The 27548-nt window shown below is 37.8% G+C and overlaps 1 pseudogene; it reads left to right on the plus strand.

Annotated features, from left to right (window-relative positions):
* The first annotated feature begins 13213 nt into the window (after positions 1–13213).
* On the plus strand, positions 13214–14119 carry LOC138390295 (peflin pseudogene; annotated as a pseudogene).
* The last annotated feature ends 13429 nt before the right edge of the window (positions 14120–27548 follow it).

Here is a 27548-nt window from a genome sequence, read left to right on the forward strand (position 1 = left end):
ATCAGATCTCTCTTATTTATTTCTTGCTTGCTTCTGACTAAAGGAAATACAATCCTAAAATCTCAGTTTGGGCTTAAGGTGGAAATGAAGACAATGCTTCAGCCTCCAGTCTCAATTGGGTCAATTTAATCTACCCACACCAGAGAGTCCGTATTATGCTTTCAGGTGCTATCTCAGCCTTAATGATGAAGAGGTACTTTATTTTTCTTTGCAATATTGGTCCTTGTGTAAATCTGCCTCAGAAATCTCATGTGAGGAAATGGTGATTACAAGACAAGATTCAGGTTTTCCTGTATTCTCATAAACATCTTACCCACCTCTAATAATTTGAAGTGAAGGGCTTAGTTCTGCTCAGAGCAGACAAGGCTTTCACTGGAAATGCTAAATTTCCAGAGGCTTCTACAGAGTTTTTTGTTGTTGATTTGGCTCAGTGGGCTCTCCTTATCACCTGTCTCAGAGCTCTGCAGTCTCTTGCATTCTTATGGTGAGAAGCCTTGGGGGCGACAACTAGCAGGTGTTTGGAATTTCAAGTGATTCAGCACCACTGGGGACATGACATACTGGAAATGACAATCTCTCCATTTCCACCTGCCAGAAACTCAGGCACCAGCAGCACCATCTCCCCAAGTCATGAATATGATGAATAGCTTTCTGCTCACCAGGCAATTATCATCTTGGAGTAATTCAGGCTGAGAAGATGCTTTCTAAATAGAAAGCTCAAGTTTCAGCTCAGAAAGCACTTAAGCATATTGGAATCTTTATGTGTATAATTTATTTGTTTCAATGACTAATATCATTTTCTTTCAAATACAAGAAATTGTCCTAAACATACAGTCAGTGGTGCAAACGGTTACTGCTGCAGGTTGGGTTTCCTGGGAAGCAGATGCTGAGGTGGAATGTGTTACTCAGCTCAGCCTGCCACAGCTACATACCATTGACTGGGTCATTTAGACAACAAAAATATATTTTCTCATAGTTGTGGAATCTGGAAGTCTGAGATCAGAGTGTCAGCATGGTGGTCACGTTCTGATGAGGACTCTTATCCTGGCTTGCAGACTGCTACCTTCTCTCTGTGTGCTCTCATTGTCTTTTCTCTTTTTTTGTGCTTGGAGGGTGTGTGTGTGTGTGTGAGAGAGAGAGAGAGAGAAAGAAAGAGAGAGAGAGATGTCTCTTCCTCTTCTTATAATGCCATCAGTCCTATCAAATTAGGACCTCACCTTTATGATCTCATGTAACTTTAATTACCTCTTTAAAGCCCTGTCTCCAAATACAGTCACATTTCGGGTTATGGCTTCAATATAGAAATTTGGGAAAGACATAATTCAGTCTACAGCATAGAGATTACCTTGCGGGAGATTTATTAAGGAGTGCTTAGATTTACTACTTCTGGAAGGGAAGAGAAGGAAGCAGACTTGAACAGAGGGATATGTTGGGCTGGGTGGCAAACTCACTGAAGACCTCAGTTGACCCTCCAGGGAGCTCTGAGGCTGAAGAAGCCCTTTTCAATTTGTCCCAACTATAGGTCTTTTTATTACCATTTCAACTAGTTCTTGCTTGTGGGCTACCCTAGTGAGAGTTTTGTTATTCTCTCTTTGATGATTTGTATGTATTTTGAGGATATGTAGATAGATTTCTAGGCAGCTGACATTATTCAATGAGAATGTGGAAAGCCTTTTTCAGATTCTTGCTATAGATGATGGTTTTGATGACTCATTCCTGGGAAAAGGGAGTGGAGGCAGGGAGAATCCAGATGAAAGGATTGTGCTTCTGAAATCAACCTAGAGATAAGATACACAAAATCTCCTAGTCTTGGCTGAAATTGCAGAAGATACTAGCATCAAAATTATATAACTATCAATTGGGTGACTCAGTTTCTAACTAATCTACTCACCTGTCTTTATTTTCTTAAAATCTAGGCTGGCTGGCTCAGTTAGCTATGTTGGCCATTTCCGTTCTCCATCTCTGTTTTTTCTAGAAAAGATTTCCTGTATTTCTACCCTCACATGTTCAACAAACATTTTAAGCTTCAGCTTTTCCTAATCTCACAGAATTAAGGTTTCCATTATGATCTTCTTAAAACACGGTACTGTGTCCTTTATAGCAGGTAATTACCTGATTGAGAAATATTTCTCTGTTAGAAGGTAAGTCCAATGAAGCTAGGAAACTGTGCTTGTCCTATTATACACCATTGTATCATTATCATCTAACACCTTGCTTGGCACATAGTCAGGGCTTAAATATTTGTTGAATAAATAATAGATGAAGGAATGACACTTAACAAGGCAAATATATCAACCAGATCTTTTTGGGTCATTTAGTATCCATGACGTGGAGTCTATGGGGTCTTCATATATACACTAACATGGACCATTTTTTAATAGCTACTTTTAAGAGCTAATTGCCCAAATTGTACATTGTCATACTTTTTCCCCAGACTATCACTTTCGGAAAAAACATCTCAGCATCTGTCCTCCTGACATACATTAACAGTAATTTGTAATTATAAAAAAGGCAGCAATTTTAATTTGTTCTTTGTGGTTCCTGACAACACATTAGGGGGTCCTCACAGGGAGATGCACACATCTATTCACACACCTTTACTGAAGAAGAGGCCTTTATCATGAAAAGTTTCCCTCTCTGAGTGAAGCAAAATGGAGATACTTACCTCCTGGTCAGAGAACCCAAGTTCACCTTGCTTTTCAATGTGTTCACAGCTAGGCTACTCTAGCATGCCAAATTCCTTTTCTATTTCAATACTAAAGAAGAAAATAGCCTTGATAACTTATTAAGGTCATACAAAGAAGTTGTATTATTAATTATTCTCAAAAATACTATGTCAGGTTTGTCTTGGCCAGGTGGTAGAGATTAATGCTTAGTAATATAAATCTTTTATGTTCCTGTGTTAATGTTGGTCCTTGAATTGGAAAAGAATATCTTGTTTATTGGAATAACTGTCCTGAGCTTTAAGGAAGCTATTACAAATGTGTAACATGGCTACTTATATTCCTGGCCCTCATGGATATCACTGGTTATTAATAGCACTTATTTCTATTAAACCTAAAACCTCTTCAGAATATTTCTCAATATAGTATTTCAGGCAGCCACAAACACTTATCATGCCAATATGTGAGGTAAAACCTCTTATCCATCCTATTCTAAGAGAAGGCATGATTTAATTGGGCAAAGCTCTAGGAACACATCAAAAAAATGGGTGACAGACTCAAGGGATAGTGTAATTACATGGTTGGATGTATCAGACATGTTTGAACATGTTGCAGATACCAAGACTTTTGTGTACTTTCTTTCATTTGATATTTATAATATCTATATGGAATAGGTAAATCAGGCATTTTCTTCCAATTTTACAGATTAAAGAAGCAGACTGAAAGAAGTTAAGGAACTCAAAGACTTACATGGGATCAAAAACTAATAAATAAAAAACAATTGACTTTTAATTCCATATTATTTTCATTTTTGTAGAACTATAGTACTTTTTAGTAATTTTTCTTCTAATGACATAATTGATTGATATAAGAACACTATGAAAGGGAGGGGCAAGATGGCAGACTAGAAGCAGCCCACACATGCCATTCTCAAAAGTTGCAGGTGGATACCCACCTACAGATGGCTCTTCTTGGAAAGAGCATTGTAAAAAACTGTAGAGGTGACAGGGGACATTCACAGTGAAAGAGAAGGTGATGGGGCAATTCATTCAGCAAGATCAGAGAGAACTTAGGGGAGACACCAACATGTGGGAAAGGATAGGAAGAGAGAGCTCTAGGGCTTCTCGCTCACCATATAGGCACTGTGACCCAAGCTGTGAGGAGCCCCCCAATGCTACCACAGACCTCTGGTCTGATCAGGGAGCTGGCTGGAGTCTGTGTAATGACCTTGCACTGGAAAGTGAGTGCAGGAGGGATCTAGTGGCTACCAAACCCATGTTACTGCAACTGACATCATTCTGAGCTCTCAGATACAGGGCACCAGATCTGCATGGGGTTTGGCTTTGCAACAGCCACCTTCACATCATTTTTAAATGCTATCATGTGTTTGATGGTGTTGCATGTGGTAGAAATTTTAGGAAACCAAAAATATCTGTGTAGCACGTGCACATACAACAGAAAAGAAATATTTCATATTCTTGCAAAGTATGGAGGAAAAAGAACATCAAATAAACAACAGTGGATTTTTCTTACATATAAGATATTGATATTGGCTATTTTGTGATGGATCATTGATCTGCTTTCAGTAACAATAGCCACAGAAAAATGAGGCATTCTCCTAGACACTTCTTTCTTTATGGTTTTATTACATCAAAGATAATAGACACAAGAAACAATATTAATCTCTTTTGAATGCTGCTTAGTGCTCAACCTAAGCAGAGCCAATACCAAGTTTTACAGCCAGAACTTACCAGTAGGGTAACCAGAATTCCAATATTATACACGCCTTCTTCATCAGGATTGGTTCCATTTGAATAGAACTATATTTAGATATGCTGATTAAAGTTATCAATTTTATGAAGCAGAAGGAGGGGCTACTCAGAGCAGGTCCTGATCACAAAACTAAAGCTGATGAAAGACTAACTGGTTTTTTTTCCCCCCATGTTGGCAGAGTTCTTTTGCTGTTTTTTTCTCATCTGAATCCTCTTGTCTCAGCTCAGGGCTGATAGGTTCGCAGGGCACCTGTTCTACTTTGCTGGGAACTCTCCTATTTAGTGATAAGAAAGAGAAGTTCCTCAATGGCCCGTTTGTGTCTTATTCTGGAATATTGGCTGGGGAGGGGAGGGCGAGGCTCACTGAGAACCTATAATGCAGCTGTTATATTTTGTCAGATTCTCCTGTGATTGTCACAGTTCAAGCTGATGCTAGATTATCCTCATGAGGAGTGGTGAGTTGTTTCCCAGATCATTGTTGGAAGCTCAAGTTGGGGGCTGGGTGAGACACTCTCCATGGAGGCTGGAATTGTGGGGGATTTCTCTGCCTGGGGTTTCCCCACAGAGATAACAATGGTTTCTGGGTGAGGTTATCTAGCCAGTGGTTGGGGGTATCTGGGCTGTGGGTGTTGCTTGAACCAGGTCCAGGTGTAATGGCAGCTCAATGCTGTAGGGTTTCTGGTGGAGTGTTGGACCATGGGGCCATTCTGCAGGCCTAGTAGCAGTGGTGGAGCCTCAGGGGCAAAGTCTCAGGGCCCAGGTGTAGTCCTCGAATCTCAGGGATGGAGTTTCCGGCCTGATAGGAGAACTGGAGCCTCATGGGCAGAGTCTTGAGGCACATGGCCAGGGCTGGAGCCTCTGAGGCAGAGCCACATTCCTGGAAGCTATGGTGAAGCCTTGGTAGCAGAGCCTGTGGGTACGATGGAAGCACTGTGGCCTCAGGGCCAGAGTGGGGCAGCACTAGAGCCTCAGGGGTGGGCACAGTGGGAGCCTCAGAGCTGGAGATGCAGCCTGGAGGTAGGACAGGAGCCATGTAGCCAGAGCTATGGTGTTGGGCAGCAGTGCGGGAACTGTGGAGGTGGAGCCACACAGGGTAGGTGGCAACGTGGGGTTCCCGGGGGGTGGGGCTGCAGGCCAGGGCCACGGAGTAGCCAGGGTTCACCCCTCACCCATGTCCCATGAAGGCAGTCCCCGCAAGGGTTCTCGGGTGGTGTCTGTGGCTCCTGAGGTTCCTGCTCTGCTCAAATCCCCCACTTGTGAGGGAGGGGTGCTTGGCTCCAGTCACAAGGCACAGCACAGAGGAGCGTCCACTCTGCTCTCTCCCTCTCCGGCCCAGCAGGGATCAGAGGTATCCATATAACAAAAACCTTTGTACCTCCTGGCGCGGTGGCTCACGCCTGTAATCCTAGCACTCTGGGAGGCCAAGGCGGGAGGATCCTTTGAGCTCAGGAGTTCAAGACCAGCCTGAGCAAGAGCAAGACCCCATCTCTACTAAAAAAAAAAATAGAAAGAAATTATATGGACAACTAAAAATATATATAGAAAAAATTAGCTGGGCATGGTGGTGCATGCCTGTAGTCCCAGCTACTAGGGAGGCTGAGGCAGGAGGATTGCTTGAGCCCAAGAGTTTGAGGTCTTTGTACCTCCTTAATATTTTAAAATAAAAAAAGGTACCCCAAAAAATGCAACAAGTGATAAATTAGGAACAAGGCATAGACATGTTTCATGGTTGCAAGTCAAATTTTCTTTTAGTAACCTACTTCCTGCTGAAGGTAAAGGTATATATATTTTATTTTTTTTTCTGTTAAATGTAAAGCTAAACATTGAACTGATAAGATTATTCCCTAAGCATTTTTTTATTTCTAGTACAGGATAAGCCTCTCTTGTATGATCTACATAACATAAAATGAGAGATTATATATTTCCCTATATGCCACAAATAAACTAAAAAGTATAAAATATGCCAAAAAGACTGAGCAAAACATTTTTTAGGTTAAAAAATATAATGTGGCAAGCTTTCTTTTTCCTGATAAGAAGCCAACTAAAGACATCAAGAACAAAACATGATTTTCACATGAACTTTAGTCAAGACAACTGAAAAGGTCTTCTGACTCAGAGAAGAAAACTGGTTGTTTTCCAGAGCTATTGTCAGAATATTGGCTGATTATTATCTTTCTGTAAACAAACTGCTCTAAAGCCATCATGGATGCTCATGTTAAGTCCCATCACTAAGCAAGAAAGCAGAAAATATAACTGTGCTTATTTAATATAGGCACAGTCACTCTGAGAAGACGACAACATTGAAAATCAAAATTCTGGCCGTACTTCTATGTTTTCCACAAATAATATCTTTCCCATCACCACTATCAAGCTCTTCTAGACAGGTTCAGTACCAATGGATCTGTCTGCTTGATTTGTCTTTGAGACTATTTGGATTGCCTGAATAATTTTGTCAGTGCAAAAAATAATTGTATGTGAGTTCAGGGGCTGAGAAGTATGGGTCCGAATATGAGGGCTTCTAAAATTAACTAATTTGTCTGTGTTTGTGTGTATGTGACTATGTATGTGTGTGTGTATGTGTGAATGGTTGGCAATAAATGACCTCAAAACAAGATATGAAGTTCTTTAAATTTAGAGAGCCTTCCAAATTTATATATGAGAGATTGGAGTAATGAGTTGTTTGAAAAAAATAAAAATAAGATCATTCAAGAATAACAAAAATAAAATTTCTTTCATAATAAAGAATTACATGTATCCAATATTGAAACCAATTATTCAAAGTAATTAATTAAAGACAAAGTCATTAGTTTAGGCACAGTGAGCAATTGAAGAAATCCACACTAATGGGTAAGAAAAGCAAATGGTCCTATTTAAAAGCACAAATAATATAAGGTATATAGAGTGATCTTGATTTTAGTTATACTTTAATTAATAAAGTCTTTCATCAGCTTTAGTTTTGTGATCAAGACCTGCTCTGAGTAGCCCCTCCTTCTGCTTCATAAAACTGATAACTTTAATCAGCATATTTAGTCCTATTCAAATGGAGCCAATCCTGATGAAGAAGGCCTGTATAATATTGGAATTCTGGTTACCCCAGTGGCAGGTTCTGGCTGTAAAATTTGGTATTGGCTCTGCTTAGGTTGAGCACTAAGCAGCATTCAAAAGAGATTACTGTTTCTTGTGTCTATTATCTTTGATGTAATAAAACCATAAAGAAAGAAGTGTCTAGGAGAATGCCTCATTTTTCTGTGGCTATTGTTACTGAAAGCAGATCAATGATCCATCACAAAATAGCCAATATCAATATCTTATATGCAAGAAAAATCCACTGTTGTTTATTTGATGTTCTTTTTCCTCCATACTTTGCAAGAATATGAAATATTTCTTTTCTGTTGTATCTGCATGTGCTACACAGATATTTTTGGTTTCCTAACATTTCTACCACATTGCAATACCATCAAAAACATGACAGTATTAAAAAATGCAAAAGAAAACTTCCTAAATGTGGTTAAAGAATTTGTGTGGTAAAATGACATGAATCCTGAATTTTGACTCAATGATTCTTACTCAGAATCTGATCATATGGCGGCAGAACAAGGCATTATTGAACAGTAGCACATGTATGCACTTTGAAAACAGAGATATGTATTGAAATTAAAAAAAAGAAACCATTTGGATTGTCAAATCTGACTCACAGGAATCAAGTATCTTACTCAATACTGAACTTGGCTAGTAATTATGAGGATATAGGTGATAACAAAACATAGACAATGTGTTTCCCTTTCCCTTGGAAAGATTTGAGATAACCAATCCAACTCTCTAGATCTATTAGAACCTATTCTGGTTTTGATTAAATATGTGATGTTATAAGCAATATATGCAAGGCATTGCTTGTTGTAGAAGCCATTTTGGTTATTGAACAGCTTCTTTTTATACTGCATTAATTATATAGGTATGTGACATTTTTCAGTGGACTATGTTCATATATCTATGAATTCCTAGGGTATGTACAATGAGTAGCCTAGACAGACTAGACATACTATGCTAAAAATATTTCACATATAAGAACTCTTTGTTTTATCTTTCTGCTAGTAAGTTTACAAAGGATTTTTTTTTTTCTTTTTTTGAGACAGAGTCTCACTCTGTTGCCTGGGCTAGAGTGCTGTGGCATCAGCCTAGCTCACAGCAACTTCAAACTCCTGGGCTCAAGGGATCCTCCTGCCTCAGCCTCCCAAGTAGCTGGGACTACAGGCATGCACCACCATGCCCAGATAATTTTTTATATATATTTTTAGTTGTCCTGCTAATTTCTTCCTATTTTTAGTAGAGACGGGGTCTATCTCTTGCTCAGGCTGGTCTCAAACTCCTGAGCTCAAATGATCCTCCCACATCGGCCTCCCAGAGTGCTAGGATTACAGGCGTGAGCCATTGCACTGGCCCTAGAGGATTTTGATCAGAGCATCTTGTTCTTTCTCAGGTGTCTCAGGTAAAGAAAGAAAATATTTCACAGATATCACAGGCTAACCTTTTTTTTCCCACATGACTTCAAATCATTACTTCATTACTTGCTCACTTATTGTGATTATTCTGGGTGTAGGGCAGGAAAAAAAGCCTGTTGCATGGCAAGGGTGATGCCATCTTGAAGCAAAACCACCATAATGATTGATGTTTGACTCCTACATACCAAGGTATTCTGCAGCAGGATCTTTAAACAATGGCTACAGCAAAAATAAACCTTCAGAAAGATGCTTATCTTCATAAAGATGCTCCCACTGGTCATGAGTTTCAGCAAGATAAGTCTGAGACATGACCAGCTGCACAGATCTTTATCCCAAAAGCTGGCTACATAAAGGACACTTTCTGGAGGGCGGATGTGGGAATCCACTCTCATAGCCACCCAAGACACCGCTTCTATTAGTAATTCCCTATTAAATAAATGTTTTTGTGTGTGTGTGAGAAACTGAATTTGTCAAGTCTCTTTCTTCAGCCTCTCAGCTCCCTTCAACTTTGTGGGTAGGTTTAGATATACCTGTTCATGACTAAACACTGGGAGACCTTAGTCAATTTCATCTAAATAAATCTTAAGTCCCCTGGTATCCACAATAGAGATTATTATTTTTCTTTCTATGACTGCCAATTATTTCCAACCCAGGATAAGTTATTTTTTTAAAAGCTAGAATAGGCTTTGCCTTGGGATGTAAAAAACTGGAAAGAGCATTGCTTCTATGCTAAAACCAAGAAAAAGCAAGGAAAAAATAAAAGTCAAATGTTTTTTTGAACCCATCAGGACATTGAAATTGTAGGACAACCAAGTATCCTGAAATCCAAGGACACATGGGTCACTGGACCTGGGTCACCAGTGGCAGACAATAGGAGAACAATGTGACAATCATACAAGTAGGTAATAAGAAATTAGCAAAAATGCTAACAGATTGATCAAAAGTTAACTGTGGGCTAGTATTATAATATATTGATGACTTGGAGGCCTAGATGCAAAAGAAGTTTGTATTCATCCTAAAACTCTGGTCTCTGTCTTACCACTTACTGAGAATATCACACTTTGCTTGGGCTCTGTCTTCCTGTGTTGCAGTACAGACAGTGACTACTGAGGGTCTTACCTGATGTTTCTCTTATCTGGAGAGCACAGTCTTATACCACTTCTTGTTGAACATCTGAAACTGCCATTTTGTATATTTTGTCCAGTTTCATAGTTATTTACAATGGGAGGGCTAGTCCAGCATTTATTCGATCATGCCCAGAAGCAGAAACAATATAAAATTTCACGATCACTATCTCAATCTTTCAGACAAGTAACAAGTTTATCCCTAGCCTCTAGAGTCAAAATAATATTCTTAGAATTATTAGTATTTTTAGGATCCTTGATATTCTCTTAGAGCAGAGACACAAAGCTATCTGAGATTGAGTGAAGACAGAGCAGATTTTGGTTTGATTACTTCTGGAGGACAGGCAGTGTAGGCCAGTTGCCATGATAGCACAAGGTGTGAATAAAAATTCAATTGGCAGAAATCAGGAGAGTCATTTTAGGATGATTGAATTAACACAGTTAGGAAAAAGCCTATCTATTCATTCCTTCCTCTGCTGGTGGAGAATGGTGTCTGAGACATTGCTATCTTTCTTTGCAGTTTTTGTAATTGCGATGGTCACAGTCATCTTTCTTTTCCACCTAGCATATTCAGAACCTATTAATTCTCATTGCACCTTTGGCTCCTATGTTTCTGGTACCAGCACTACAATGATTATAGGCTCAGTATTGTGACAGCTTCCTTAGTACATTTGAGAAGGCATATTCAGTTTCATGGTAGCTATTGACAGTCTTGGTATGAGATTGCTTACACCTGAGAAACCTGCTTCCTTGAGCAGGCACTCCCATTCTTCACATTTGTTCCATCTGGATAATCATGCTCGGTAGATTCCAGAATAAAAGCTACTGTCGACTTTTCTGAAGCCTGTTTATGCAAGGACCTAGTGATAACCAAAGACTTCTGCTTGGTGATCATCAAATCACTGTTTTTCTTATTTTTTAATGTTTGGGCCTTCCTTTCTGCTAAATCTGTTTCTGCAATAGTGAGAATTGTTTCTGATGCTTTATTTTTCTCTATTGTTCCCCTATGTGCCTTTTATAGACACCTTTTAGGAAGTCTCAGTTGTGTTTCTAATAGCTTAGCCTGCTGCTTGGATTGGTCTTTTAGTTTCTCTGACACATGTAATATGAGCTGGAACCAAAAGATTTCTTTCTTTTTACCTTCTCTTTTCCTTCTCCCTAGATAAAGGGAGAAAATTTGGTTTTCTATATATTCCTCTTATTTTTTTTTATTTCAGCTTATCATGGGGGTACAAAAGTTCGTATTCCTCTTATTTTGTCTTCCAGATTGTCCTATAGTGAGATACATAAAGTCAGTGACTTCTGAGCATAACGTAAATAACCAGAAACAAATCTTGTCAGCATTACCACTCTGAGTTGGATAATTTCACCTAGAGATTATTATCCCATTGGATCAGTATTTTGTCCGGGTCTGATATCAATTAATTATTGTCTTTCTTATCTCCCCCGAATCTGCTTTATCTTAGTTATGTCCACCCTCAGAGTCATATTTTCAAAATTTGGGGCATAATTTTTCAGGACATGCTCAGTGACTACAGGCTACCCACAGTAAGTCTGATACCTTGAAGCTTGCCCAGCAATTCTTGAAGTCTGTATTGTAATGGAATGTTTTGATCTTTTCATCTCAAACCTACACCATTTGTAGCTTTTTAGTTGAGCTATTGAAAGTAGGGGTAGTATTTGTAACTGCTCTTACCGTGAATTCTCAAACTGCAGCTTTAAGAGAATATTCCTCAATAGTTCCCAGACCCTGATTCCTTCTGGGCATCTGGTGAACTCTTTGGAAATTTGTCTGTTTTTGTTTGTTTGTTTGTTTGTTTTTTGCTGTTTACTTTGAGCCCCAATCCCCTTTCCTCCTTGTAACAACATCTCCCTCTTTTCTAGTACTCTCTTTAAGAAGAACTAGATATGGCTGATTATTCTTTTTCCTTTGACATATTTATCTTCCTTAGTCTTTAAGATGTTATTTTCTTCTTCATCTATGAGTAATGTGTCCTCTAAGATGTTTATAATTTCTCTTAAAGAAATATATTTCTTCTTCTAGCTAGTTCACTTGTCTTCATTTACTTTCTTTCATTCACTCATTTACTTTCCTTTGTGTCAGTTTTCATAAGAAGACTGAAGAGTATTTTTAAATATGCTAGTTCTGCCCTTATTTTCTAAGGAAACATGATTCTTAGAAACAAAATAATTTTAAATACTTTGGATATCTTTGGATTTGCCACAATATCTTTGATTTGTTTCTGTACATTTACTGAATAAAATATATACTCTTTAAAATTAGGGATCACATTCATTTTTTATTTCTTTATGAACAAAACCTTTTACTCTTTTGGGGATGTGCCACTTTGTTTGACAGAAATCAAGTTCAGAACTTGTGTAATGGTGAACATCCATTATAAATTGTAATCATTCGATGATGGGTGATTCTTAAATTTGGCAAAGATGTTACAGCTGCACCTACCAAGGCTTGGCACTAAAGATTTAAAGCTAGAACCTCAACAGGGTTCTGCAGCAGGAGCATCTCAGCTACTATTACAGTTTTATGCCCAGGTCTTGCTGCCAGTTATCTGATTGGGAAGCAGGGTAAAAACAGCAATTATTTTTCTACAATATTGCCTGGAAAGTAAGCCTTTCTTAGGAGGAGAAGGGGAAGAGGACTGTTTTTTAATTGCTCTGTTTATTTCTGTAAAGTTCAGACCTAGAAAATAATTTGAAAGAGTATTACAAAGAACACAGAGGACATCTTTCACCTAGGTTTGCTCATTGTTACTATTCAACCACATTTGCTTTCTCCGTCTTTCTTCATTGGAAGACACACTCATCTATATGTAAATATATAATATATGCCTTATTTTATTTGAGGAGCCCTTTGAGAATAGAGTATAAAGATTGCGCCCTTTCGTTCCTAAAATTGTAGATAGTGTATCTTCTAACAGCAAGGGCATTCTCTCATATAATTACAATTAAATGATCAAATTCAGGAAATTTAGAATTTAATACTATTATCTAATATACAGTCCATACTCAACTTTTTCTAAATTATATCAATATTATCCCTTATAGAAATTTTATTTCCTCAGTATAAGATCCAATCCAAGATCAGCCACTGTCTTAGTTTTCATCCTTCTTTAATCTCCTTTACTCCAGCAAACATGCTCAGGCTCCTTTTCTCTTTTATAGCATTGACATGTTTGAGAGTCACTGCAGCCAGCTATCCATAAAGGCAGGGCTGCTCAGGAACTGCAGGACAAGCCCCAGGAGCCACCCTTCTGGGTAACTACTACCACCTTGCACCCCCTACAGGAGAGGGCAATATGGCAGCAGCTACCCCTTGGTGGTAGTTAGGGGGGTCCTTCCCGAGAGGGTCTATGGACCACCAGCTGGTGGAGGACCCTATGACACCTCAACCCTGAGGGCCTCCCCTCTGGAACTCCAGGAGGACCATATGGCAGTGCTGGCCCAGGGCACCCCTATGGTCAGCTACCTCCAAATTCCTATGGTGCCCAGAAGCCCAGGCCTTATGGACAGGGTGGTGCCCCTTCCAGTGTGGATCCTGAAGCCTATTCCTGGTTCCACAGTGGACTCCAATCAGAGTGGCTTCATCTCCATCAAGGAGCTGAGCAGGCTCTGGTCAACTCCAACTGGTCCTTGTTCAATGATGAGGCATCACTGACAAGACCAAGTCAGGATACATCTATGTCCATGGTTTCTCAGTCCTGTGGACATTCATCCAGCAGTGGAAGAATCTCTTCCAGCAGCAGTATGACAAGGACTTCTGGGGCTCTGTTAGCTACAAGGAGCTGCAGCAAGCTCTGTCCCAAATGGGCTATGACCTAAGCTGCCAGTTCACCCTGCTTCAGGTGTCCCACTACCATCTGCACTCTGCCAATTCTGCCATGCATCTCGACTGCTTCATGCAAGTATGCACCCAGCTCTAGGTGCTGACCAAGGTCTTCTGGGAGAAGGACACAGCTGTACAGGGCAATGTTCTGTTCAGCTTTGAGGACATTGTCACCATGGTAGCTTCCCAGATGCTATGCCCAGCCTATCTGCAATGAATAGAGTGAACCGAAGACCTTTCCTGGCTTCTTAGAGTGGTAGAAGCATGCAAACCTCTCTTTTTTTCCTGCCCCTTCTAGAAAAAGATTCTCCATTGCTTGATGCAGCACTGCTCCCAAAGAGGGTTGAGAGACCTGCAACAGAGCCACTAAATAATGAGGACTTGGGCTGAGGTCAAACAGATAGAGGCCTCACCTAGGAGAGGTCCGGAAGTCGAATGTTCTGACAGCCCTGAGCAATTGAATGGCATAGCCCTGCAGGAGTAGCAGGAGATGCCAGTCCTTGTAATGGAGTTAGTGTCCCATCAGCTGGGCTCTAGCTTCTCTAGCTTTCCGTTCTCTGCCAGTATGCCAGTGGTAAGTGTTCATTGGCCTGTTACCATTAGCACCTGCGTTCCTCACCCAGGCTGCCCTGTCAGATGAGTCCATTTTCTCCAAAGTGGAATCTGAAGAAGCATGTGAGAGACTTGCCTGTGGGATCAGTGGCTCAGATTCCATCATACCAATACCCACAACTCCTCCTGTGTGAACTTCTAGCTGCCTGGGGGCTGTCCCTGCTCAGGGAGCTTGGACAGTGTTCTCCCTGGACATCTGTGGCCAGGCTATCACCCTCACAGCTTGGATCCTTCACTTGCCTGCCATGCTCTGCTCAGCATCAGTCAGTCCCCAGAGGACAATTGTCACCTCCCGCTGCCAATGCTTTCTTTTTTATTTGCAGTTTTTTCATTTGGGGCCAAAAGTCCAGTGAAATTATAAGCTTCAATAAGAGGATGAAACTCTGAAAAAAAGAAAACATTTTTGAAGAGTAGAGGCCCAGTGTTTTTTTTTAGAATGTCCCTCAATTTTGATTTGTCTGATGTTTCCTCATGACTTAAAAGATTTTGTGTATGTGATTTCATTTCTACTATAGCTTTGCCTACAACATCAAACTAATCAGTGCTATGTAGTTCAAGGTCAGCTCTAATTGGCAAAGTACACTAGGTCCTCACAGTTGGCATTTGCTAAGATCTGCACCTGCATCTTTCCCAGTATAAAAACAGCACTTACTCAAACAATGTACCAAATGTTATAGTGATCTACCAAGGCTCACATCTCACATGTGTACTAGAGCCTGAAGCTTAAAGCCACTTAATTGGCCATACAAGTTAAAAACCATCTGCATAATTATAAAAGATCATCTGCCTAGCACAATAGAAACTGCCACAAACCACCACGATTACAAATAAAAAGAAAAAAAAAATACCTATGGACTATGTTTACTAATGTGCTGCAAAAGCCTAAAGTTACCTGCCCTGGCCAGGTCAGGAGCTCCAATCTTTCTGCAAATTTAATCCTTTGGTTATTTTCCAAAGGTCTCAGCCCAGTGATATACACAGTGCCTATATGATGGGGTCTCAATACATGGTTGCTACGTAAGATTGAATTGCACTGGATTACACTGATGTCTAAACCCAAAACAAGATGTCCTCTTGCATAGTAAGAGCACAGTTTTCTCCTAGTGTTGGGAAAAGTTATCTCCATTTTCCCATTAGATTATTCACCCAAACAGACAAAGTCAAATTTTATATTTCAGCAAGGCTTCACCACAAATACAGTGAGCCAAAAAACCGGACATCCAAACAGAAGCACTCCTTAAGTGGTGGGCTGAGCCTCAAGGCCACACGTCAGACCCTGGATTTTGACATTTGTGAAAAAGAATACCAGGCACAGAGAGCGCAGATGTGTTGCTGTTGCTGTTGACAGAAGAGACCCTGCAGTGCTGGGAAACAGAAACGGAAATGATGAACACATCGGCCCAGAGAACAGGTGCTGACATGTGTCTTCGTATCAGATGGAGCACTTCCTTCACGGTGTGACAAGGAAATTGAGGACAGAACACCCAGCAACATTACACAAAAACAAAATCTCAAAAAAGGAACCCAAATAGGCACAAAAGTAATGGATGAAAAGGCCATAAGAGGTGGCCTGATCAAACATTTCAGAAACTGTGGTGATTGAAGGCTGTGTGATTGCGCTTTACTCCTGGCCTCTGTCATTGGCCCCTGGCGACTTCACCTCGGCTGGCTCTTGGATTGAATGAAGGTTGTAATACAGAGTTCTTTTTGGTGGACTAAAAAGGATCTTTCAGTTTAAATGTGGATTCGAAGAGCCCCGGATTTCTAACCATGAAAAAAGGGAAAAACTAGGACCAGGAAACTTATTTTAGCACATCATAATGAAATGTTTTCTAACCCACAGAATTTTCCAGAAATAATATTAGCCAGCAGTTTTCAAAGTTTGATCTAGGAGTCTCTGAATGTCCCTGAAACTCTTTAAAGGAGTCTGTGCAAGTCAAAATTATTTACATAATAACCCTAAGATGTTACTTGCCTTTTTTACTTTCTCTCTTATGAGTGTACAGTGGAATTTTCCAGAGGTTACCTGAAGTGTGATGGCATCATCATGCATATAGCTAATGCAATGTGTACTCATGTATTCTAGAATTTTCTACAGTAGTATGAATATACACTTTTTCAGGGATTAATTCAGTTTGTTCTCAGTGCTTCTATTTTGTTTTCACTGGCTACCTACAGTTACACCTCTCATAGTCTCTATTACCTTATTCTCATCAAGTAAGTCATTATTTTGAAATTTCAGAATAAACCATAACATTTTATAAAAAGGCAAAAGGCACATTTAAGAATTTCAAAATAGTGGCTTATTAGATAATGATGAGGTTAGAATCATTATGGGAAGTAAAATTGCTACCACTGCAGTGGCAACAAGCTGTACTTGTAGCTTATCACCATCATACACAACTTTAATAAATGTCAGTTTCACATAAAAATGTTCTTGATAAAGTTGTAAAAATGTCTAACTTTATTAAATATTGACCCTAGAGGACTTTCTTGTTTATATTTTGTATGACAAATGGGAAGTACATATAAAGCAATTTCACATACCAAAAGTACGATTGTCTCAAGAAAAAGCACTTGTGTGATTTTGACTGCTTTCTTCCTGGAACGACAGACAGACCAACTGTGGTTATTTAGACTTCAGTACTTGGCAGGCATTTTCTCAAAAAATGGACAAAGTTAACCTGTCACTCTAAGGAAAATAGCAGACAATATTTCTTGTTAATGATAAAGTTTGAGCTTTCTAGCAAAAATTAGAATTTTGGCAAATTTTTATCCACCAATATTAACTTTTCAACTTCATAATATTTAAAAACTTTACTGCTGAGTTCAGTAATGATATTAACAAATGTGATTTACTGATGATATTTTCTAATGAAATGTGCCATATATGGAAGATCCACATAAATCGTGGAATATTGACTATCAATCAATATTTACCAAATGATCCACATATGGTGTTACAACATCATATATGAGTAAAAGATTCATTGAGACTATAAATAGACTAATGGAACTTAATGTAGCAATTCATTAACATGGTTTTAGATTCTACGTTGCAAATAACTTAGAAGAAACTACCACTTGTGGCATTTTGGTGTAGTATCAAAGAAGAACATGTATAATTAGCTAAAAATGCTATTAAAATATGTAATACTCTTTCCAAGTCAGATCGGTCTGAAGCTGAATTTTCTTCATATATTTCAAATACACTACATACTATAACTCATTGGATCCTGAAGAAGATGGGAGTCCAGGTAACTTCTATTAAGCCAGACTTTAAAGAGGCTTGCAAAAATATAAAAAATGCCATTCTTCTCACTAATTTTTATTTTGTTTTGGAAAATATACTATTTATGTTTATAAGTATTTTTATTTCTATTTTGTTAATTAATATTTGTTTTTTATTTCCAATACAGGTAATATAGAGACAGATATATATAATATAGAGAGACATGACCAAATAAATATAAGCTCTTTGGGATTTTCAATAATTTTTTACAGTATAAGGGGATAATGAACCCAAAAAGTTAAGAACTGCTGGCATAAGCTATTTTTCATTCAGATAATAACAAAATTATTAAGGATGTTTTATGTTAGGAATTGTTCTAGGTATCAGAGCAGATTATACATTTAAGATGCATATTGTTGAGTGTAGAAAAAAAAATTTGGAAGTCATCTGATTCTATTCCTGTACCACTAATGTGAACATTTATGGAATGCTTACAATATGTCTGGTGCTTTAGATACATTATTTCTCATTTTTATGATACCTGTAAAGTATTCCCATTTGAAAGACCAGGAAGTCGAGACCTAAAGAAGTAAAGTAACATGCCCATGAAGACATTACTACTTGTTGGCAAAACCATAAATCACACACAGGATTGTCTGTTACAAAAATGCAGATTATTTCCATTTTACAAAAGCTGTACCATATAGGAGATGCTTAGGTGGAAATTTGATGATACAGTAGAAAAGATGCTATGTAAAATTTTCATGTATCAGAGATGGTTGGACCAATTAGCATTTAGGTAATATCTAGACCTTCAATATTATAATTCAGAGATTCATTATTTATTTGTTAGTATGGTGTATTATATTGATATTTAAATTTAAAAATAACATTACTTTTCTAGAACCAGCCCCACGTCATTACTATTTATAAATGTAATGCATCATTACTCCTTAAATGCTAATGAATTTGAAGTAAAAATATTAGATTTTTGCTTGGTTTTCTTATTGCAGTTAGGCTTTCTTCCACAGTTTTCTGAAAGTGTCTGTGTAAGAGTGAAATTATTTCCTAAATGTTCAATGTAATTCACCAGTGAATCCATCCAGGCCTGGAGTTTTATTTGCAGAAATATTTTTAATTACAAATGTATTTTCTTTATCGGATATATGGCTATTGAAATGTTCTGTTTTATAATGTGCTACATTGGTAATTTGAATTTTACTAACAATTTGTCTAAGTTATGAGAATTTTATGGGCATATAATTGTTCATGGTATTTTCTTATTAGTTTATAAACATCTACAGGATATCTAATGGGGTTTTCTTTTATTTCCAATATTGTTAATTCATGTCTTGTATTTGATTCTTTACCAGTAGGGCTAGAGATTTTTAAAATTTTATTAGTTTTACATTAATAAACTTTTGACTTTGATAATTTTCTCTATAGCCTTTTATTTTCTATCAACATTAATTTTTGCTTTTATGTTTATTATTTTCGTTCTTCTACCTACTTTGGATTTAATTTCCTAGTAGATAAGAGAAATTTTCTCCTTACAATTATGGAGGCTTGGCAAGTTTAAAATCTGATTGGGAAGTCATGGAGCCAGGGAGCAGGCTGGAGACTCAGAAAAGAGTTGTAGTTTCAGCCCAAAGACAGCCTGTTGAAAAGCCTGGGTTGCAGATCATACTCAAAGGCAGTTTGCTAGAAAACTAGGAAGACCAGATATTTGAGATGAAGTTTGAAGGAAGTTTGCTGGAGAATTTTTTCTTGGTTGGGAGATCAGTCTTTTATTTCATTCAGGCCTTCAACTGATGGTATGAAGCCTCTCACATTACAAAAGGCAATCTGCTTTATTTAAAGTCCAGCAATTTAATTGTAAATCACATGTAAAAACATCCTCACAGAAACATCTAGAATGATATTTGAACAAATAAAAGGGCACCATGGCTCAGCCAAGTTGACACATAATGTTAACTATCACAATGAAGTTGGGTTTCATTGATTTACTCTATTTTCTCTCTTGATTTCAATTTCATTGACTTTTTATCATTTCCTTATTATTTTTCCTTATACTTGCCATAGGTTTATGCTCTTCTTTTTCTGGTTTCTCTAGGTAAAGAAGTTACTATTGATTTGAGACCTTTCTTTTATAGTACTAATATTTAAAATTGTACATTTCCTTCTAAGGACTGCTTAAAATGCATCCTATGAATTTTGATATGTTATATTCTAATTTTCTTTTAGTTCAAAATATATTCTTACTTCTCTTGAAAATTTCTCTTGACCTTTGTTTACTTTTTAAGTATTTGAGGATTTTATTCATATCTCTCTGCTATTGATTCTTAGTTTAATTCTATTATGGCCAGAAAAAAGAAAACTTTTATAATTTCAATTCTTTAAATTTATTACCATTTTTATAATGCCATGATATGGTCTATCTTGATAAATGTCCTGTGGGCACTTGAAAGTCATGTGGATTCTTCTGTTGTTATATGGAATATTCTGTAAATGTTAATCAGATTCAGCTGGTTGATGGCATTTTTCAAGTCATGTTTATCCATGCTTACCTGTTTGTTCTATTGATTACTAGAAGAGGAGTGGTGAAGTCTTCCACTATAATCATGAATTGGTTTATTTATCCTTTCAGTTCCATAAATTTTCTTTCATGTATTTTGAATCTCTGTTGTGAGGTGCCTATACAGGTAGGGTTATTATATCTAGTTGGTGAGTTAACCCTTTTATCATTATATAATGCCTTATCCTTGCTACTTTTCCTTGTGCTAACATGTAATTGGTCTGATATTACTATGGCTTCTTGAGCACTCTTTTGGTTAGTTTTTGCATAAGATATATTTTTTTATCCTTTTAATTTTAACCTATTTTTACCATTATATTTAAGGTAGCTTTCTTGTATACAACTTATAATTGGGCCTTGCTTTTTAATCCAACGTGGCAATCTCTGTCTTTTACTTGGTGTGTTTAGATCATTTATATTTCATGTAATTATTCACATGCTCTAATTTATTATAGCATTTTATTGTTTATTTTCTATTTATCCTCTCTATTTTTATTCATATATTTCCCTTCTCTCATTCTTTTAAATTATTTGTATCTTTTTTAGTATTATATTTTAATTTATCTAATGGGTTTTAACTATATGTTTGTTCAATATATTTTAGTTGTTTCTCTAGAGATTACGATACACCTATTAACTTTATACTCTACTTGAAATTAATATTTTATTACTTCAAGTGGAATTTAGAAACCCAGCCACCATATAGTCTCATTACCCTTCCCCATTTTTGTAGTAGATTCCATATGCTACATTTACATACATTTGCAAAACCTAACAGATAATGTTATAATTTTTAAATACATCTGTCATATATATCCTACCTAAAATGAGAAAATATTTTCATACATTTACCCAGATATTTACCATTTCTGCATTCTCCCTTCATCTCTGGAATTCGTTCCACCTAAAGTTTGCGTTAACATTTCTTATAGTATAAATCTGCTCTTTGACAGACTCTCTTTGATTTTCTTCTTCTGAAAATATGTTTATTTCACCTTCAATTCTTAAGGACATTTTCTTTTGATACAGGCTTATGGATTGACAGTGATTTTATTTCAGCACTTGAAAAATGTTCTACTGCCTCTGTGGTTTCAGATGAGAAATATACTGTCACCCAAATCATTGTTCTCCTGTAGGTAATGTGTCTTTTTTCCTGGCTGCTTCCAAATTTTTTTTCTTTGTCTTTGATTTTTCACAAGTTAGATTATCATGTGTCTGAGTGTGGACTTCTTTGAGTTTATCCATCAAGAGTTTCTTTTAAAAATCATCTTTAATAAAGGAGCTTCAAGATGGCTGACTAAATGCACGTGGTACTCACCTCTTACATGGAAGGGAACCAAAGTAGGCAGTAGGTAATCACACTTTCAATAAATCATTTAAGAGAAAACACTGGAGTTCAACAGAGAAGTGATAGGAAGCACCAAAGACAAGGAAGGAAAGGGAAACAAGGCAGCCTATTCAGCTGGGATTGGCTGGGAGGGAGTCTGGAGCAGCTCACTAAAACAAGGAAAGAGTAAGTGAGATAGATCCCCACTGGTCTATATTCCTGCCACAGACTCCGATAATCCTAGGCAGGTGAGAGCTCCTCAACCCTCACAGGCCTGAGACTAACATAGGCAGGTGCCTGAAGACCACACAAAGGCATTGCTGCAGAGAGAGCTCACACTGGTTCTCACAAACCTCCTAGTCCTAAGCAGCTGCAGCATAGCACCATTATAAGAACATAGCCTTTACCAGTCTGCATCCTACACTGTCACTGGGTTCAAAGTGGGAGCTTTGGGCAATTATTCCCCCCAGCAGAGGAGCAACCATGCATTTTCAGGTGCCTTGAGGACAAATTCCCCTGTTTACAACTGCCTCTGCTGCAGGGCTGAGGCACAAGTGAAGCAGAATGCTCAGGTGGGGGCAGCTGCCTGCCTACAGCTGCTCACAGGGAAAGTAACCCTGCACTCCCCAGTAGCAGGGAGATAGCACATCTGCTACTGAACCTACCTGAGCATTTTGCCAGCAGCCTGGGGATCACCACGTCTCTGCCTACCACAGGCAAATCCTTCATGGACCACACATCAGTGAGGGGACTGAGGGCAGATACACCTGGTTGGGCTCCACCTCACCCCAGGACCAGACACATGGTTTAAGGGCCATAGAATCACCCAGCCCAGTCTATTGCCAGTGGCACCTGAGCACTCCATTTGGGATTTGAGGTTGGGCTCATACAAACTGCCACTACTACAACTGGCACTCACCCACATGTGCCACCTGTGGGATTGGGGACCAGCCCTCTGAGCACATCACAGTGACCACCAACACCAAAGTAGACTTCTTGGGTCCCAGAAGATTGTTCCACCACTGCTACTTGCCATTGCCCATACCACATTTATTATTCAGGGGCTCAAGAACCCACCTACATACTCTACCCACCCCTGCCATGTCTGGCACCCAAGCAACACAATTAGAGTCCCCAAAATTGGCTGTATGGACCTACTAATACCATCACCAGTGTCCTGGGTCCCAACAACAGGTACACTTAGACTTGGAACACTGGAACACAAAGACTGGAACACAAAGACTTGCCTACCTGGTGTTACAGTTCCCAGCAAAACTTCACCACAGCCTCCAATAATAACCTCACTCTAAACCACTTAGAAAATCACAGACACCACTGATGTGCTTACAGTCAAAAAATAAATAAATAAATAAATCATGCAGAGACTACACTACTACATACACCCTGAATCAAAACCACAAATGCCTACCCAATCAACACTATAGATCCATCTTCAGGAAATTATATGTCTATCTTCAGGAAAAAGTCCTCCCTTATGAAAGTAAATTCAAAAAATTAAAAGAAGTGACTATTATACCAGATGCACAAATATCAATGTAAGGGCACAGGAAATATGAAAAAGCAAAGAAATATGACACCTCTAAAGGAACACAATAATTCTCCAGCAATGGAACCCAATCAAAAAGAAATTTATGAATTACCAGAAAAAGAATTCAAAATATTAGTATTATAGAGACTCAGTAAGATACAAGAGAATTATAAAAAACACAAAGAAATTAAAAAAAAAACAATTCAAGATATAAAAAGAATTTTGCCAAAGAGATAGATATCATAAATAAGAACCAAACAGAAATTCTAGAACTGAAGAATTCCTTAAAAGAAATACAAAATACATTCATAACTTCAGCAACAGACTAGATAAAGCAGAATAAAGAATCTCAGAACTTCAAGATAAGTTTACTGTAATAACCCAGTCAGAAAAAAATGAAGGAAAAAAGGGTAAAAAATAATGAGCAAAGCCTTATGATATAAAGTCACCATAAAGTGACCACAAGTCAAGTTTTGGTGTCCCAGAAGGTGAAGAGAAAGCAAAAGTGTTAGAAAACCTATTTAATAAAATAGCAGATGAAAACTTCCCAAGTCTAATAAGAAATTTAAACATTTGGACACCAGGGGCTCACAGATCCATAAACAGACAAAATTCTAAGAGGTCTCTCTTGCAACCTTATGAGAGAACTTGAAGAAAAAAAAATTCTTTTCCATAGCACATTATAGTCAAACTGTCAAAGTCAAAGACAAAGACAAAATTCTTAAAACAGCAAGAGAAAAGCATCTAGTCACCTATAAAGGAGTCCCAATCAGACTTACAGTGAATTTCTTAGCAGAAAACTCACCAGCCAGGAGACAATGGACGATATATTCAAATAGCTGAAAGTATTAATAAAAAACTGTCAGAAAACAGTACTATACTCAGCAAAACTATTCTTTTTTTTTTTTTTTTTTTTTTTGTTGAGACAGAGTCTCACTTTGTTGCCCAGGCTAGAGTGAGTGCCGTGGCGTCAGCTTAGCTCACAGCAACCTCAGACTCCTCGGCTTAAGCGATCCTACTGCCTCAGCCTCCCGAGTAGCTGGGACTACAGGCATGCGCCACTATGCCCGGCTAATTTTTTCTATATAGATTTTTAGTTGTCCATATAATGTCTTTCTATTTTTAGTAGAGACGGGGTCTTGCTCAGGCTGGTCTCGAACTCCTGACCTTGAGCAATCCACCCGCCTCGGCCTCCCAGAGTGCTAGGATTACAGGCGTGAGCCACCGCGCCCGGCCAAAACTATCCTTAATAAGTGAAGAAGTAAAGTCTTCCCCAGACAAACCAAATTGAGGCAATTAATAATCACTATTCTAGCCTTACAAGCAATGCTTAAGGGAGTCATACACCCAGAAATAAAAGAACAATAATATAAGGAAAATGTAAAAATATAATAACCACTGGTAGAGAAAACACAACAACAAAGAAGAGAAAAATACTAAATGTTACCAGTACAGAAATACCACCAAAGCACAATGAAAAATAATAAGTGAGAAAGAAAGGAACAAAAGAAATGCAAAACATCTTTCAAGTAATGAGAGATAAAAATAAGCTCCCATATATCAATAATATTGAATGTAAATTGATTAAATTGTCCACTTATAGACTGGCTGAATGGAAAAAAAAAATACATGATGCAACTATATTGCCTGCAAATAACTCATCTCACCCCTGAAGACACACAGAGACTGAAAATAAAGGGATGGTATATGTGCTGCTGAAGCGAGCATGAAAATAAAGGGATGGAAAAAGATATTTTATGCAAATGGAAAACAAAAATGAGCAGGAGTAGCTATCCAATGGGCACACATGGACACAGAGTGAAATACAATTCACTGGAAATCAAGAAGGGGAGAGGGAGGAGGAGGGGAGGGGTACAAACCTACCTAATATGTACAATGAACGCTATTTGGGTGATGGACACACTAATAGCCCTAACTTAAGCATTATAAAAGCTATCTATGTAACAAAAACGTTAGTACCCCCTTAATAGTTTCACACCTAACAGATATAGTGCACACTATTGGAGGGATGGGCACACTTATAACTTTGACCCAAACTATACAAAAGCAATTTACATAACCAAAACATTTGTACCCCCATAATATTCTGAAATAAAAAAAGAAAAGAAAAGAAAAAGAATGGTTGTTCAATAGGTAGTGGACAGCCACTGAAACAGGAGAATGTGACTGCTACATGGACAAGCTTGGAGCCAGGGAGACCAGAAGGAAAGCTGTGGCAGTGTCCAGTCGAAAGGTGATGAAGGTCTGAGTTAGGGCAGGAGGAGCGGAGATGGGAGATAGGGGATAGACTTAGAAATCATCCAGATAAGTGGGACGTGATGTTAGGGAGACTAGAGGGAGAAGGCAAAGATAACCCTGAATAAAAAAATAATAATAATAAATAAAAATACAAAAATTTCCAGTTCTTTTCAAAGAATATTCATGAAAATAAATGTGGGTTTTTAAAAAACAAACAAACAAACAAACAAAAACCACCAAATTTTCCATCCAAAAAAAGAAAATTAAAAAAAATATACAAATGACCAGTAGGTGTATGGAAAAAAATGTTCAATATCATTAATCATGAGGGAGATACAAATCAAAACCACCTTGAGATAACATCTTACCCGTTAGGATGGCTATTATCAAAAAGACAAAAAAAATAACATATGCTAGCAAGAATGCAGAGAGGAAAACTCTTATACTTTGTTGATAGGAATATAAATTACTACAACCACTATGGAAAACATGAAGATTTCCCAGAAAAGTAAAAATAGATCTTCCATGTGATCCAGCAATCCCACTACTGGGTATTTATCCAAAGGAAAAGAAATCAGTGTTTCAAATGGATACCTGCACTTGCAATTTTATTGCATCACTAATCTCATGAATCCTGGGTGTCCATTAGATAAAGAAAATGTTGCATTTACACAGAATTGAATACTATTCGGCCATTAAAAAGAATAAAATCATGTCATTTACAGGAACATGGATGGAACTGGAGGTCATTATGTTAAGTGAAATAAGCTAGATGCAGAAAGATAAATATCACATGTTCTCACTCACATGGCGGAAGCTCTAGAAGTTGATCTCATGGAGGTAGAGAGTGGAAAGACAGATATCAGAGGCTGGGAACAGTGTGTGAGAGGGAGAAAGGGATGAAATGATGTTGGTCGAAGGGTACAAACATGCAATTAGATAGAAGGTATAAATTCTAATGCTTAATAGCAGAGCAGGGTAACTATAGTTAGCAACAATGTATTTTACATTTCAAAATAGCTAGAAGAGAGAACTTGAAATATTCCCAACACATCAAAATGATAAATACTCAAGGTGACAGATACCTCAAAAACCCTGACTTGATCATTACATGTTCTACTCATGCAACAAAATATCAGAAATACCCCATAAATACGTAAAATATGTATCAATAAAAACTAAAATTAAATTTAAAACCCATCTTTAATTTGTAAATTGATTTCTTTTACTACATTTGTGAAGTTTTCAGCCATTATTTCTTTAAATTTTTTTTCTCTTCACCACACTCTCTTCTCCTTCTTGTCCTCTAATAATGCAAATTTCAACCCTTTGCTATTGTCCCACATATCAGTGTCAAATTAGTGTTTCAAATAATCATGGAATCCCTGTGGTCACATGACAAGTTGAAGCTTTGTAGGCAAAAATAGACTTAATCTTATTCTTGGTGGATCAAAAGGATTGGGATACACTGAGAGAAATGGACAAAACATTATTGGTGGTTGGAAATCCTGAAACCACACTGCAAGACTAAAACTGATAATTCCTTTATATTCTGTATACACCAGACTGTAACTCTGGATAAACATAATATACCCTAGATCATAAGGTTCAGTCATGGCAAGGATGAAGAGCCTGGCAAGCCCCCACAAAACTGAGACACGAGGAAGTATTTTCTTGGCATCTCATGCTCACCTTTTCTCTTTGTCAGCCTCTGGCCCATCCTTTATCTCATCTGCCTCCCTGACTGCCAGGGATCCAGGACACTTCTTTGTCTCGGGCTGCTCATGAATTTTGGGTAACAAGCTGAAAAGGACAAGTAAAATTTTGGATAATTCAATGTGATACTCTTTTCAGAAAGATTTACTTTTAAAAAGAGGACAGTAATTATCATATAAAATAAATTACTGATGGTAGAATGTCACCACTCACACTGTATAATAATTTGGAATAGCCTCAAGCTTTTCTTTTCTTTCACTTATAAGACACGAGTGAGAACCTAGTGTTCCCTTGTACGTAGAGGCTACCCACTGATATTAGTAATCTATACACCCATTCAAAAAAATTTTTAAGCCATACAAAACATTTACATACT

Source organism: Eulemur rufifrons, chromosome 8 (genome assembly GCF_041146395.1).
Source record: "Eulemur rufifrons isolate Redbay chromosome 8, OSU_ERuf_1, whole genome shotgun sequence".
Lineage (NCBI taxonomy): Eukaryota > Metazoa > Chordata > Mammalia > Primates > Lemuridae > Eulemur > Eulemur rufifrons.